General features: G+C 39.3%; 1 pseudogene; it reads right to left on the reverse strand.

Annotated features, from left to right (window-relative positions):
• Positions 1-7,957: 7,957 nt before the first annotated feature.
• LOC128598897 (adenylate cyclase type 10-like) lies at positions 7,958-14,530 on the reverse strand (annotated as a pseudogene).
• Positions 14,531-16,606: the final 2,076 nt, after the last annotated feature.

The raw sequence follows: 16,606 nt of genomic DNA on the forward strand, positions 1-16,606 counted from the left end.
GACAGAACAGGGAGGAGACATAACAAAACATAACAAATGCACGTGTCCAAATGTCACGATTGTCAACAACGAAAAAGCAGGTGCTCGTGCACCATGCTCGGCAGGGTGCACTCATATGCTCTGCAGCACAGTGCTTAAAGGGGAAGTCGTGACAATTGTTTATCTTTAAAGTGCAGGAACATGTAACTGTAAGCCTATTTGCATGGCTGTAAGTAATCAAATGATTATCTATTTAGTCTATCCCAGTTTATTTTGTGTTGCACTGATCAGTGGGTCTTGTAGGTCTTGTGACTCATGCTGGAAGGTCCAAAATGGTCCGCGCAACGCGTTTAAAACCTGCCCGCACCACGCTGTCCACGCTTATCAGTTGGTCTGTGCTGCACTGCTGACCGGTTCGTGCAACGCTACCCAGTGGGTTGCGCAGGTATTTGGTCCGTGCTGCCTGGTCCTTCTGGGTAGCTCAGTTTGGACCAAATTTTGAGTTGTTTGGCTTCCCATAGCTAACTGTTAAATAGTTATACATTACAAGAAGTGTAAACACTTTAAATGAGATTACATTTTGACCTTTTTATTTGCCAGAATGGATCCGACACAATATGAGACACTATTAAGCTACAAAAATAGTGGAAAATATGTCATTTGACGATGTGCACATCGTTATGTTGTCCAGGATAAGACACTGTACTGTACACTTATTTATAGTTTGAATATATGCGACAATATGTGGCATTACTATTAACATAAAAACATTCATGCTAGCTTTGTGGGTGAATGTTTTGAGTATAGCATTAATTTAACATATTTTGCTGCTAATATAAATGGTACATTTCAGCAAAAAGCAATATATGTTCATTTTTATCCTTATATAATTTTACATAAAATTGAACTGTACTGCTTCTATTCGGTATTGCTTTTATTAATCAGTCTGTTTTTATTATTATTGTAATGTGATCCAAGCCAATATAAAGTTCTTTTGGGTGTTTATAAATGAGCATCATCACTGGACTATTGCTGTGAGTATCCATGAGTACACCTCAGAATGATGTCCAAAGTAAGTGGGAATCAAATATGATTAAATCTGAATCAAATATATGTCTTTATAATGTGTAGGAGTTAGGGATGAACAGATACTTTGGTACCAAGTCGGTACCAACATTCTTAAAACGTGACGGTACCTGTTTTTCTGCACTAACGTTCAAACCGATTCTAATGGAGGTACCAGGGTTGCAATTCTTCCATACCTGATGGGGGCAGCAAATATGTGCAAGTGTTTTAGTCGGTCCACAAGTGGTGGTGAAGAAGAAGAACACCTACCCGCACACGGGAAAAACTACAGAAGGTTAGCTTAGCTTAACAAGTTTAGCTCCGCCCCAACTCGTTGAGAGGAAAGCTAGTATCGGTTTCCGGTGTGCAACCGATGCTATTGTTCATTTCAAACAAAGCGAGGAAACACCTGGTATTTGGCGAAGCACCTGAAAGATGGTCCTATATTATGTTTGTTTGAGGCAGCTGGCATTGTTGCTGTGAAACCAGCTAATGTTATGCTCCATGTAATGTTAGCCTCGTAATGGCTGACGGCTGAGGGCAATTCAGACACACGTGAAACCATAGCCATGCTCAGAACAGGGAGGAGACATAACAAAACATAACAAATGCACGTGTCCAAATGTCATGACTGTCAACAACGAAAAAGCAGGTGCTCGCGCACCATGCTAGGCAAGGTGCACTCACATGCTCTGCAGCACGCTGCTTAAAGGGGAAGTCGTGACAGAACCCCCCCCAAGGGGCATTGTTGCCGTGAAACCAGCTAAAGTTATGCTCCATGCAATGTCCATGTAATGCCAGCTGTTAGCGATGTTAACGACGCTAACACATTGCAATGTTATAAACTACTTCCGAATGGGCCACCATGCATCGCCATTCTGCCCGTATCCCGTCAGCTAAATGTAGCCTAATGTCACTAATAATTATTCAAATTTTCATGCTTTTAATAAATCTTTTTGGCCTGCCACCATATCAGTGAATTTAAACTAATGCATTCAGAGTATAAGGTGTGTGTGTGTGTGTGTGTGTGTGTGTGTGTGTGTGTGTGTGCGTGCGCGTGTTTAGGAGTGCACTTCCACTCATTGTTAAACAGTGTTTGATAACTAAAATACCTCTCCCTCTCTCTCTCTTTGCCAGTATCAGCCAGAGGAGAATGTCCTCCAGGAGAGTTTTTAATTAAATATTTTTTATTTTATTTTTATACCACACCGCGGTAGCGACTTTGGTATCGAGTATTGTGTATTTTTGGTGGTATCAGTACCGAATACTAGATTTTTGGTTTCGTGACATCCCTAAAGCAGACCTCCAGATAGGAGCCCTTCTTACATCTCCATTAGTGAGAATACAAACATCAGCTATGATTGTAGCAGTACTAGTGACAGGAATGATGAAAGTGATCTCAGAAATAGCGTGACTGACTGGACACTTCGTTTTAGTGTGTTGCTCATTGCACTTTCTGCTTTATTGGCTATTTTTAGAGTGCATTTCCCATTCCTGCCAAAAGATGGAAGGTCCCTGTTAAAAATTAAAACAGAGTACAATGTGGAGATGATTGCTGGTTGATCTTTCCACTATATTGGTATTATTAATGCTTTCAGAAACACATTGAAAAGTGTAAGTTCTCTTTTTCCACATGGGCACACATTCAACATGCAGCTAAATTTTGATGGCCTCGCACTCTTCAAAAGTTATTCAGTTCAACTTTGGACTATTCTTGGCATGCTCAAAGGTCTATCTAAAAAAAAAAACTGTTGTCATAGGTTTGTTTTGTGGAGCCACTAAACCAAAAAATCTGTAGGAGTATCTCTGTCACTTAGCTAATGAGTTGCAGAGTTTAAGCAGAGGTTTTGTTTTTGGTGGCAGTACTTTCTTTGTCAAGATTACATCAGTCATGTGTGCTATTCCAGCACAGGCTTTTATTAAAAGTATACAGTCTCTCACAGGCTACTATGGCTGTGACAAATGTCAGCAGAAAGGTTCCTATGTGAAACACCACATGGCATTTCCTAAAAGCATTGAAGGTGTTAATTCCAGCAGAGTTTGCCAGGAAGCCTAGCGCTCTCAGTGAGAGACCTTGTTTGAAGTTAACTGAATTCCCTCAATTGTTGTTGTACACAGCCCCTGTTGTTTTAAAAGGTGTGTTGCAGCACCAGGTTTTTGACAACTTTATGCTGTTGTCAATTGCCATCAACATTTTGGCAAATTCACAGTATTGTATCACAATTAATGATCTGACTCACTCCTTTTTGGTTTCATTTGTTGAGCATTATCGCTGTTTATATGGTAATGAACAGGTGGTATACAAGGTATACAATATTCATGGCTTGGTACATCTTGCTGGCAATGTAAAAGTGCATGGTCCTTTGGACAGCATATCTTGCTTCCCCTGTGCAAACTTTCTTGGGGAGCTTAAGTGTGATGAACAGGCCATGGAAATGGTGTTAGGATCCATGTGCAGGAACTCTGAAAATACACAAACAAACAATCCAAATAGGTAAGCAGTGAGACATAGTCGAGGTGCAGGCAGATTAAGTTCTGTAACCCAAAAGACTGTCCAACCAGGCAAACAGAACAAAGGATAATCCAAAGAATCAGTAATTCCAAAAATCAGCAAAGGTCAAAACATGAAGCAAATATGGAAGGCAATGGAAAATGGCCCGGTAATGCAGATGAACTAGCAATACTTCGCAAAGGTGAGGTGGAAATGGCATATTTATATATGCAGCAAACAGGAAGTGAGTGTGAGACACACGTCTGTGTTTAGTATTCGGGTGAGGGCTCCCTCTGTTTGGTGGATAGATGTGGGACAGCCTCATTCATTACATTAAACCAGTGGTTCTCAACTAGTGGGGCGCGGATAGATCGGAGGAGGGGCGCAAATTGTTTTCAAGACAAAAACACAGACAGAACATCATTTGGGTACATCATTTGGGCATAAATGAAAAACCATGCTTTCCCTCTCCCTCTGCATTTTCTTTTTGCTGGGCAGAGGCGGAGCTTAGCCTGCCTTTTATCTAGCCGTCAGTGCAGACCAGTGTTGCCAACATAGCGACTTTTTTGCAAAAAGAAAAAAAAACAAAAAAATGCGCCTAATAACAAATCTATCGACTTTTTGGACAAACCTTAGTAACTTTCCAAATGTCAGCAGTACTGTCCTGCCAGCGCGAGGTCGTGCTTTCCTGCTGCACTCACACCTCTCTCTGCGTCTGCTCTGTTCAGTGAGAGCCGGAGAAACACATCCAGGTGATCAAACTGCAGCTGACATAGACGTGAATGTTAAAAGAAGCAAGCACAGGTGTCCCACTGATTGATTTAACAATGTCATGAATAACGAGACGCTCTTCGTCCCAATTTACATCATTCGTATGCGAATGTTTTTAGAACGCAAGACGAATGTAATGCAACATGTTTTACATGTAAAATAGTACACGTTATTACAGCCTAGTTTCCTTTGTTCAAAGTAGTTATAGTGTTCAGAAACAAGATCAAATTTCAAGATCACCCTTTCCTTATCAATCAAAAAGATAATTCATATGCCATATCTGTCTGTTATATAGTTTTATAAAAGCTATTTAAACAAATCATGTTATGAAAAGTATATCTATCTATCTATCTATCTATCTATCTATCTATCAAAACAGATTATAGATTAGGTTATATACAGATAGATTTTGTATAGAATAGATAATCATTATACATGGTCTCCTCTAATATGAGGGGGCATGCCACATGATAGGGGAGGCTTGGGGGGACTTTAGTTACAAAAGGTTGAGAAGCTCTGCATTAAACGAATGGTAAGGAAACCTCACAATCCACTTGCACACCATTACAGCTACCAGCAGAGCAAGGAATCGCACCTTGTGATGGAGTCAGAAGCCTTAAGTTGTGAGTATCAGCTCACTAGTTTTGGGTCGTTCATGAATGATTCGTTCATTCTGAACTAATCTTTTTTATGATTCGGTGTAACAAGTAATCTCCAAGAGTGATTCATTCTTTTTTTTTCTTTTTTCTTTTTTTTTTCTTCATTTTCATTTTTGTGACTACGCATGCGCAACATACTTCCTTTCATGAACGAAATGACTCGGGAGGTGAACTAATCAATTCTGTTTCGAAACACCTCCCGAGTCCTTACCATGGTCCTAGTCATTCGTTCTTTTGTTACGTTACATGAAATTCGCATATATCCTGTATTGGAGATAGAAATTTGTTCAAAAATCCTATTATTATTATTATTTTTTTTACCTGTTCGTCTCTGGTCTCAAATCTGAGGTTTTGTATTTCATATATTTATTTCGGCTCAGCATTCACATTGCTGTAATGTTTTGAATTCACACATAATTATGATTCACTCAGTATTTTTTTAGCCCATAATAAATCACCTAAAAAGTTTGTGAGGTGATTTCTTTAACTGAAGAGTCACGTGTTATATTTAGCAAAGTATTTCATGCAATCAGAATATTTGTAATTTTAATCTGCAGTTATTTAATAATATTTTCTGTGTACACTTTTTGAACACAGCAAAGATGCACTATACATTATAAACACTGTACACCCATATATTGTTGATTTATTGTTCTTTTTTCATCTTCATTACAAAATAGACTACCTAACTGTCTTAAAGGGAATGAAATCAATTAATATAAAAGTGAGCGAAAGTTAAATAAAACTATAAAGCCACAGAACCCTATAACCATATAATCACACTATAAGTAAGGGGTAATACACACCTAGCTGTGGATTACCCGAATTATACCATGGTCTTGCCACAATTAATAAAGTTAAAGCTGTCATTGATTTTGGAAGCGCAAATTTTGATTAGAAGGATTAAAATAACTGTTACTTTTCATTAGTTAGGTTATTAGATCTGAATTTTTTTATCCTTAGTGCGCTAATATTACATTTATTTGAATGACTTAAAATAAATAGATTTTTTTTTACTTAACATGTTTAAGCTAATACCTTACCTGTTGTCTTGTTCACGTCTTTAGCAGCTATTAGTGAATCATCATCATCATCATTATCATCATCCCAGACTGATTTCAACGAAGGTAGGTAGAGAAATATTTATCCTGTTTGATATATATCACCAAGGCCGATCTTTAACATTTTTAATTATCGGCATCGGCCAATAATTATTTCGGTTCGGCATAGATTTTGGAAGCGGGACTTTTATTTTGACTGCGCTGAGGACAGTGCTCCGGTGAGATTTTGCTCTATGTAGCCGAGGGCCACTACACGACTCAAACATTCCCATGATGCAATGGGACTGGTGCAGATGAGCTAGGAAGAAGAAAAAAAACGGTTCTTTTAAGTATTAAATCTTGGTTAAACAGGACTTGTTTAACAATACCCGAGTAAGTTGTTAACTTGTTGAAGATTTTTGTGTTTATGATGACGTCGAAGGTCACATGACAATGCTAACATGGCGGATGTAGTAAGTCCGGAATTGTAGTCATAACATTAGAGCGGAAGACACACGTTTATTATTATTATTTTTATTATTATTATTTAATCATAACAGGAACAATAAAAAAGACATATATCACGAAAACAATACAAATAAAATAACCAAGAGCCAGCGGGGAAGAAAAAATGTTATAAATAGAATTCTACCAGGTTAAACATGGAAAGCAATCTAACTTTTCAAAGATTTTTTTTGTTTTTTATGCCCATCAAAAATAAAACATAGGGATTATAGTCTACCAGAGAAACTGACAGTAGCGGGCTCTTACCCAAAAATTTGCATTTGTGAATAAAAAATTTGCCAAGTATCATGAACAGATTAACAATGTACTGAATGAGAATTTGAGTTGTGATAAAGAAAAAAATAATTAAATAATAATATAATTAAAAGCCTTGGTAGGGGTCCACTCACTGGTCCAACGGCGGTATCAATGACATGGTAGAAGGATTCCCACGTGTTCCTGTCTTTTTGAAGTGATGTGAATACATTTTAATTTGTCATTCCAATTCTGCTTGACTCTCGCTTAAGTTAAATCTAACTCCAATTGTAAAAACCATCAATGTTGTATTTATTTCTTAGTTATTTATATTTTGATATTCTATACTTGATTAATTCAATTTTTTTTATATACTTTAAGTTGTGCTCATTCATCGGATTCCACGTCGCTCAGAGTCTCGTGCTGGTCATGTACGCGGATCTCATGGTCACAAACTTGGCACTCTTAGCCAGAGGTAATTGACTAATACTTGACTAATACTTTAGCCCCATGCTTACCCTTTCCTAAATAGTACTTTATTTAGTCCCCTTAGATAGTAACACTATAGTTATAGTAACGTTATTTCTAGTCAGAGGGTGCACAGTGGCTTAGAGGTTAGCACGTTTACCTCTGGGTACTCCGGTTTCCTCTCCCAGTGCAAAGACATGCATGGTAGGCTGATGGGCGTAGACTAAAGTGTCCGTAGTGTATGAATGGGTGTGTGAATGTGTATGTGACTGCGATGGACTGGCACCCTGTCCAGGGTGTACCCCGATTGTTGTGCCCGATGCTCCCTGGGATAGGCTCCAGGTTCTCTGTGACCCTGAAAAGGAGTAAGCGGTAAAAGATGGATGGATGGATTTCTAGTCAGAGGTCATGACCACTAAAATCTACAGAGATAGACCAATAATAAAGCTAAGTAATATTAGCTTTATATAATCATGCCATAGTTTTCCTATGTACACATTAACTAGAGATAGATTACAATAACCAGAGGTTTAGACTTCCCCCTATTTAGACTTGGTCGATCAACTTTCTGTTGTCCTAAACGGGTATTTCATATCGAGCCTGTACACACAAAGTACACTTAACTTAATGCCAAATTGTTAGCCTGTACTAACCTGGTAGCAGATTTGCTGTAACAAGGACTTACCATAATTTACTAGAGACAATAATTTCAGAATAATTCAGAATATAATCAAGTCTAATAATTTATTTAACCAGGTATGAAAACATCCAAATCCAACAATACTATTGATAATAATAAGAATTACATGCAACATTACATTCCAATCAAATTCAAAACATAATAATACAACATAAGAGAGACAACACTTACATACCTGGTAGAGAAAAACTACACAGTGATCGTGTGGGAGATCTGTCTACAGATTCCCCCAATCTTTGGCCAGCTCTCCCTAAATACCCAGATGCTCTGTGAGTCCACCAAAAGGTGCCGTTTGTGATTATAATTTGAAGTCTGTGGAAGGTTGTACCTTATTTACATACAGGAGGTAATGCCTTTAACAGCATGTAATATTTTTATTTGAACTGCTGTTGAGGGAATGAGACCATATTTTCCAGTCGCACTGAGACCTTTTGTATAACATAGTAAACATGTATAGTCGACATCTTATTCACATTAAAACATGTTATGCAATGCATATAGACCTCGAGTGTGTTTAAGGTGATCTTGACACAGAGAAAGAGAAGGGTGTGGAGAGAGAGGAAGTGAGGATCTTTCAGGCTGCAAATTTTTGAGGTGATCATAATACAGAGAAAGAGAAGGGTGTGGGGAGACAGCATGATGTGCTGTCTCAGGTGTGGATGCTAATTCTGTGAGAGAGAGACCGAGTGTTCGTTCTCAAAGTAGTCCTTTGTCCTCAGAGAGTAGTTCTCTCTAGGTTCAGACATCTTGGCACCAGCCTTACAGTATTTACAAACATACAGACCTCCACACTGTGGTTTATATGTGTGTGTGTACAGTACATTTGCATGTTTAGAACGGTACTGAATAAGAGTTAGCTTGTTCAGAATAGGACCTGACCAACTAATTGGCTTGCTGATGTGGCTGATACGGTTCAACAAAATGATCAGTATTGGTGAAAATCTTTAAATATTCTACGGGAAACCACATTCGTATATGTGATGCCTTTTTTGAATGAGTTCACTGAATCATTATTCATTCTGAAATAATGAAATCACAATTACTCTTATACAATGTAAGTTGTATTTTATGACAATCTTTCTTGTTAAACTACTGACATCTGTTTCATTTCTGACTATAGAAAATGATATTGGCCAACACTGTAAACAATCTGAAGGCTTAAGCCTTTAATATATGTTCGTATGGGTCAGGCCCTAGAATGGAAGTCAAGAAGATTTCATTCTCTTTGGCTACTTAAGATCTCATAAGGCCGTATTGCCTTGTGGATCTCCTGGAGATGCTCGCTATTGTCATCTGTGGCTGCTTTATGTCCAAATATGAAACTCCTATCGTCGCACTTGCTGCAGCGGGTAGGTCTTTTTCTCCAGGTAGTTTGCACATGTCATGTGGATCAAACAAAATAGGCCCTAATTCCTCTCTGTCAGATTATATACCATCTCCATTTCATCATTGTTGCAGAAACTCATCTGCCAACATGTCCACACAGGATCCATTGAGACCCGAGTGTACTCTGAGAGAGAAACAGTTTAAGTGTCAGCACTGTTCAGTATTACACAAGAGTTACATTTAGCGTTATTAAATGATTACAATCACAAGGATTTCTTGCTGATGATCAGGATTAACAAGAATTCTTTATTTGCTCAAAATTGTGCCATGCTTTGGAAACGTAAATATTTTATCCAGTGCTATCAAAAATACTTTTACCACTGTGTTAATTCAACAATCCTTATGTTTACTTAAGAATTAATCAATGAAGTACATTGAGAGAGAGAGAGAGAGAGAGAGACTTATAGTCTCTTACCTCTGCAGCTGTTCTCACAGTAACAGGTCTGGGTTAATGAGACGTTCCTGGGCTTTGAGGCACACTTGAAGATGCCTGCTCTAAACAGTGATCTTAGGGAGATTGTGAGCACATGTTCACTCATATGAGGCAGCTTGTGCTTCAGCATCTCAATGGTGAAGGTGTGGCCAATAGCAGAGGCATATTTCACCACCTCATGCTCACATGGCAGCATTGTCTGCATGTTAGCTAAAGCTAGACAAGATTTAACAAAAGTAATAAGTGCATTGCTGAGGTAAGACTTGTTTACAGTAAAAGAATTTGCCTCATTGATGAATGTTAAACACTCACCCAATCGCCTGCCATCCATCCCCCTGGATGACACTGCAGCTTTATCAGCAAGGCTGTAATACAGTTCCAGTTCCTCAGATTATTGTTAAGTAATCCACTTATGTATTGGTTGTCACTCATTGTGTTCAGATGATTTCAATCACTAAAAAAAACTACAATACTGCAAAAAAGAAAAAAATAGAACTGAATGCATTTACATCTGATTTACATCGTCACGATAGCACACATTCTCATGCTGACTGATCCTCCCTTGAGGCATTAAGGTTGAAAAAGGCAGCATGGAGTAAAGTTTGGTCACTACATCACATGACACAATCCCCGGGTACTCCATCGACAACTCTGCAGCCAGATACACTTTCTCTCCAGACACTGTTAATAGATAACAAAATATTAATATTTACTAAACATTAATGTAACACTGTGTAGGAAAACACTTCTTACCTCTGTATTCTTTTCTCAAAAGAGTCTGCGCAAACTCGTACAAGACTCTTCCTGTAGCTACACCTATAGAGATACTCTTATAGGACACAAACAGGACTAGTCAAACTGCTCCATGTGTGTAAGTGTGTAAAATTATAACGAGGAGTTTGTTTGGAACTTACGAAAGACTGTCGATTTCTTTGTGGCACGTCTCATGTATCCGGTAGGCAGCCTGCAGTGCTTGAGCAGTCTTATCTTGTCTCTTATCCCCAGGTAAGCCAACAGCACACACAAATATACAGCCCTGAATTCACATTACAGATCCAGAGAAATGACTGGGTCTGATGTTCCGATTCAGCTTTACAGTGGTAAAAACTGCAGGTGTCTGGGTTTGCTCTGAAGGTCAAAACTTATATGTTACTTTTCCTTTAAACTCTGTAAGACTATCAACTGTGAACCCAGCTAACTGTCTGCTACTGTCTCAAGAAGCAAGAGGATCTTGTTTTACTTATAATGTATTTGTCAGGAAAACTCCCACAGCCACTGTTCTGTTTCCCAGAACGACCGTCAGTCGCAGCTCAAGGTCAATTGATGGGCGAGCACCGACAACATCTGCTGGATCTCGATGCAAGGGTTAGCATACTCTCACAGGTCCTTGCCACCGCTCTGGCACCAACAGCCCACTCACTAGCTGCTAGCATGCTAATCCCTCAGCTGGACAAGTATGCACGAGAAAAGGCTTTCTGCTATAGTGTTCCCTCTATTTCGACAGTAAACAGGGGTTGACGGACCATCAGAAGATAACCGCCTTCATCGGCCTCCTAAAAGATTGGGTCACGGCGATGTGGTATCAAGGAGGCAATCAGCTGAATTCGTACAACAGGTTCATAAAGCTCTTCCAGCAAGCCTTTAACCATGCATCAGAGGGAAAGGAAATCGGGGAACAGCTGCTCAACGTGACCCTAGGCACATGGCTGAGTATCAGTACTCTTGAGTTCCACACTCTTGCAGCCAGCAACGATTGGAATAATCCAGCTCTGAAAGCTGTTTTCCAGTGGGGTTTCAATGTCGACATCCTGACCTGTAGAGATGAGAAGCTGACTCTTGATTTTCTTGATCATCGACTTGCCCAGTTGCCTGGACAACCTGCTTCTAAAACGGCCACTTGCATGTAGAAACGAGCTCCCGGTAAGACCAAGCAGTTCCTCCAAACCCATGCAGCTGAGCCACAGAGAGCAACAATGTTTCTACTGCGGGCAATTAGATCACTTCTTCCGGCCGGGCCCAGCAAATATATTCACTAGACTTGACCTCAAAAATGCATATAATCTGAGTTGGGAGGAAGACTATAAAGCTCTGCAAGTACTGGTGGCCAAATAGGTTAGCAGATGTGCAACGCTTTGTATCATCAAACACTGCCTGTGCCCAAGCCAAAGTCCCTCGTGCCCTACCTGCAGGTAAACTTTTACCTTTACCTATGCCACAACGTCCTTGGTCCCATCTGGCAGTGGACTTCATCACTGATCTCCCAGAGTCTCTAAACCTTATTCCTTTGCATGGCAAACCCACAGCCTTTGCCACAGCTGTACTACTGTTCAACCATTTGTTTTGATATTATGGTGTCCTGGAGTAGTCCGCAACTGAGGCACACAGTTTATGTTACAAGTCTGGTCAAGCTTTATGGAAAAACTGGGGTAACCATAAGCCTAACATCGGTCTATCACACACAAGCTAATGGACAGGTGAAGAGGGCTAATCAGGGGATAGGTTGTTTTCTCTGAATGTTCTGTGCCCAAAATCAAGTAGACTAAGCCCAGTTCCTCCCATGGCCAGAATATGTCCAGAACTCACTGAGACATTCAGCTATGCAACTCACAGCATTCCAGTGCATGTTTGGTTACCACCACCCCCCATGTCCCTGGAACGCTTATCCCACCAACTCTCCAGCCATTGATGAGTGGTTTAAAGCAGAGTGAACGGGTATGAGAGAGAGCACACACCAATGCCTAGAACAGTTGACACAGATCAACAAGAAAAATGCCGACCAACTCAGTGGAGAGATGTTATCAACCAGGGGATCACGTCTGGCTAGCTACCATAGACTTAGGCACGTTAGTCTCTACAAAATCTTGAAGCAAGTTACCAAAGTCATGTACAAACTCAACCTACCACAACATTGCCGTATTGCACCATCTTATCATGTCTCAGGTCTGAAACCCATCGTGTAGGGACCACTGGCCACTGACATTCCCTCAACAACTCCACCAGAACCACTTGAGATTGAAGGTCAACCAGCTTACCGGGCTATGGCCATACTCAACTCCTGCCGCAGAAACAGCAAACTTGAGTACCTCAACAAATGGGAGGGGTTTGATCCTGAGGAACATTGCTGGATCCCAGCTCACAACATCCTTGATCCCAGCCTATGCCAAAAATACCACGTCAGACACCCAAAGCTCCCAGAGTCTCACCTGAGGGGGAGGTCTAGAAAGAACAGTGCTCCCAGAGTGAGCCCTTCAGGGAGGCTTCTGTTAGGAAAACTCCTACAGCCACAGAGAACTCTGTTTCCCAGAACACATCATGGCCTACGGTTATGGCCGCAATGGACTACACTGCCCAACAATCGCACACCTGAGAAAATCATACCTCATAGTGATTCACATTCTCATTGCAAGTGTGTTTGTAGTACATCAATATGTGTGACATTACTCTAAGTGTATGTTCCCACAGGGTCTGCCGTCACCCCGGCCCCCGGGAGTCACTATGTTCAGTATAGCTGTCAGGTGCAGTGTATATGGTTGTCAGTAAAGCCACAAGTTGTGAAGCTGGAGTCTATGACAATTTGTTTCACATTATATGAGTCAACAGTATTTGTACCTGACTTACCAAGGCATTGACTGTTTATTGCTATTCTGGTTTTGATGGTTTGCACATTGTATTGCACCACTATGTTTGTTTTTGGATTACAACCTTGCCTACGCATTTGGATTTGTTTGCCTGTGTTTCTTAAATAAACTCTCTCTCTGCATTTGTATCCATATCCACTTGCCAGTTGTGACAGTAGTAACTAAGACTTAAACTAAAACTTACCTCGTCAAAAAAGAAGACACTGCAGATTTCCCCACGGCAGCTGAACATTTGCTCTGCAATAATTTCATTGCCTTTATGACGACTGAATCCCAGATCCATCTGAGTCTGCACGAATTACAGATTCACAAACATGATGGTGGCACACCATATGTCTGGCAGGTTTACCCATTGCCAGTTTTCATGTATCTAATGGAAAAAAATGAAGAATTCAGTCCCATTCTCCATGGACAGTTCTGGTGAAAATGCAGTTAGAACACAAAGCCTGTCTTATGAAATCCCTGAGCCTATGTTGTCTATGCCAATGACCAATTCTGACTAAGAATATGTACTGTACGACCATCTAATATACTGATTCTGATACATTATTGCCTCAAATAGTACTCACCATGTTCAGGGCTGTTCGCATCATAAACTTACAGATGATGCGGTCTCTCTCAACATTTGTTAGTATGTATGCTTTTCTCAGGTTTCCTAAAGAAAACATTTAAATTGATTTATGTAACAGTAGAAATCTACGTATTAAAAGCTGTGTGAAAAATGTGGCTTACGTGTCATATGGATGTCAATGTTGTAACGGCACAGGTTTTCCACCAAGACACTTTGCTGTTCCTTGCTGCATCGCACCTGATGTATCACCATATTTATCGTTAACATTAAGTTCAACTAGGGGGAAATAACAGTTTTAGAAAAGTGAATTCAGAAAAGTCTGCTAGATGAGGATTAAGACCAACCATGACAGCTTCTTCATTTTCAATATTTTCGACAGTAAGGTTTAGTCTGTCGCAATGCCACCATGCTTCAGGGCACAGAATGAAGTCGCCATGCTCCAGCAGCGCCTTAGCCGATCGTATCTCTTCCACAGCCGGGCCAATGACAGTACAAACCTGACTCTCCATCTCCTAGTCTCATTTTGGCGAACGTCCCAGCTGATAATGCTACCACAAGCAAGAACGACATGTAAATATTCTATCAAATATAAAGACACTAAATTATGCATATAGAACAAAATAAACACCTATTTTGATAGATCGCCTGTAGTCAAGTACTCTCCTGTGGAGTTTGTACACTTCCCGAATTTTGAAAGCACATTGGACAACCTGAGATATGGTGTCACTCAGCTGCACGTTCTCCTCCACCCACTCAGCCACAATTGTGCAATCTGCAAGCAAGATTATGTACCATCGATGTATTGTCATACGTGCAAATATGTTTTCTAACAAATAACTTTCTAGAACAAAATAAAGATACCTGTGTGATGCACTACGTAACCGCCTGCTGCATGGATACCTGTAGATACAAACAGACATTACAATCTGCTGAGTTCAAAATGTACTAAGAAATTAGTGCATGGCAAAAAATTCATAACTTACATAGAACTATGTCTGAGTTGTGGTAGTGTGGATATGTCCTGAATCCTGTAAAAGCAAAATGACAAGAATAAGAAAACAAGAATACTCCAGCAAAATACATTTAATACAAAAAACAGAGTCCAAACTAATTTGTCTAAAAGGGTGGTATCTTTCTGTTCACTAATTAATGGGATAAATCTACCATCCACTGCTCTTACTGAAATTAGCACCTGCTATTGGCCATTTTTAACCAGTAAATATCTAATTACTGTTTATATTAAAATTGCAGCATTGTCCATTGTTATATTACACACAATGTGATTGATCATGTAGTCAGTGTTAAGTACTACATGTAAGCAGTAAGAATGTAAGTAAAGTAAATAAACAAACAAACAAATTTTTCTCATTTGTAAGTCGCTTTGGATAAAAGCGTCTGCTAAATGCATGAATGTAAATGTAAATGTAACAAATAAATAAATAGTTTATGAAAACTGATTGTTGCTCTTGGGAAAATAGTTAAGCATAAAGCATAAGTGAGCAGAAGTGATTAAATTTTTCCCCCCTGAATCACTAATTGTAGCTACATGATATTTGTGCAGTCAACAAAATATTTACACATAAAACATTGTTTTATGTGTAAATAAATGTTTAAATTGTTTTACCAAGTAACCAATTGGACACCCAGGCTGCCCAGCTCACCGACCTTTTGTACACACGTACAGCAAAACACCAGTCTTGAATTCTGCGGCGCGAATTCCCTCTGATGATAAAACACTGTACAACTCAGTAAGACGGAATGTTGAATGTAAAATATTAGGATTGTCGAAATTCATGTCTGAATTTTCGTTTTGTCCAAACTCACGGTTGATGTAACCAGTAACTGTAGAATAACAAACTGTTCTCAAGACAACAAGCACTTTATTTCTGAACACGTACACATTCTATATTCCACTTCTCGTTGTGACGTCAGAGGCGCGTCCGGCTTTCTTAAAGCCCCGTTTTATTCACAGCTCCAGTATTTGCCTTCAATCGCCTCTGGATGGCGCCTTGAAGCGCACTGATATTTTACATTTACATTTATTCACTTAGCGGACGCTTTTATCCAAAGCGACTTACAATTGAGAAAATTTTACATTTTACTGGAGGAATGAATGAATGAACGTAATATGAATGTAAAAATTCATGAACGAATTAACTGCTTATTAATTGTTAACACAAACTCACTATCTGTTTAATAATCACAATTTGATGACTAATGAGAAAGTAAAATATTTTAATTTTAACTTTAAAAAAATAATAAAATAAATAATAATAAATAATATAAAGAAACAGACAGCTACACACAAACAATCACAAAGCAAAGAGAAATGTTCCTGCTGGCATCGATAGGAGGGTTGAGTAAAAGTTTTCACTCCCATCCTGTTAGCGTTCATTAAAGTTCATTTGCCCTGTTTCAAGTATCTATGTCACATGACTTCGTTCAAGTTACTTGAGATGGTTTAGTCAGACTCAGCCTGACCAGAAACCATCATATTCACCCGAGGTGCAGGTGCATTATACATGAATCATATTTCTTTTTAATAAAAACAATAATATAAACTCAGAATATGAAATATAAAAATTGTCTTTACATGCTGATAAAGAAAAATAATTCACATGTTCATAATGTTATTTAGCTAATTTT

The sequence above is a fragment of the Ictalurus furcatus genome, chromosome 1 (genome assembly GCF_023375685.1).
Source record: "Ictalurus furcatus strain D&B chromosome 1, Billie_1.0, whole genome shotgun sequence".
In the NCBI taxonomy this organism is placed as follows: domain Eukaryota; kingdom Metazoa; phylum Chordata; class Actinopteri; order Siluriformes; family Ictaluridae; genus Ictalurus; species Ictalurus furcatus.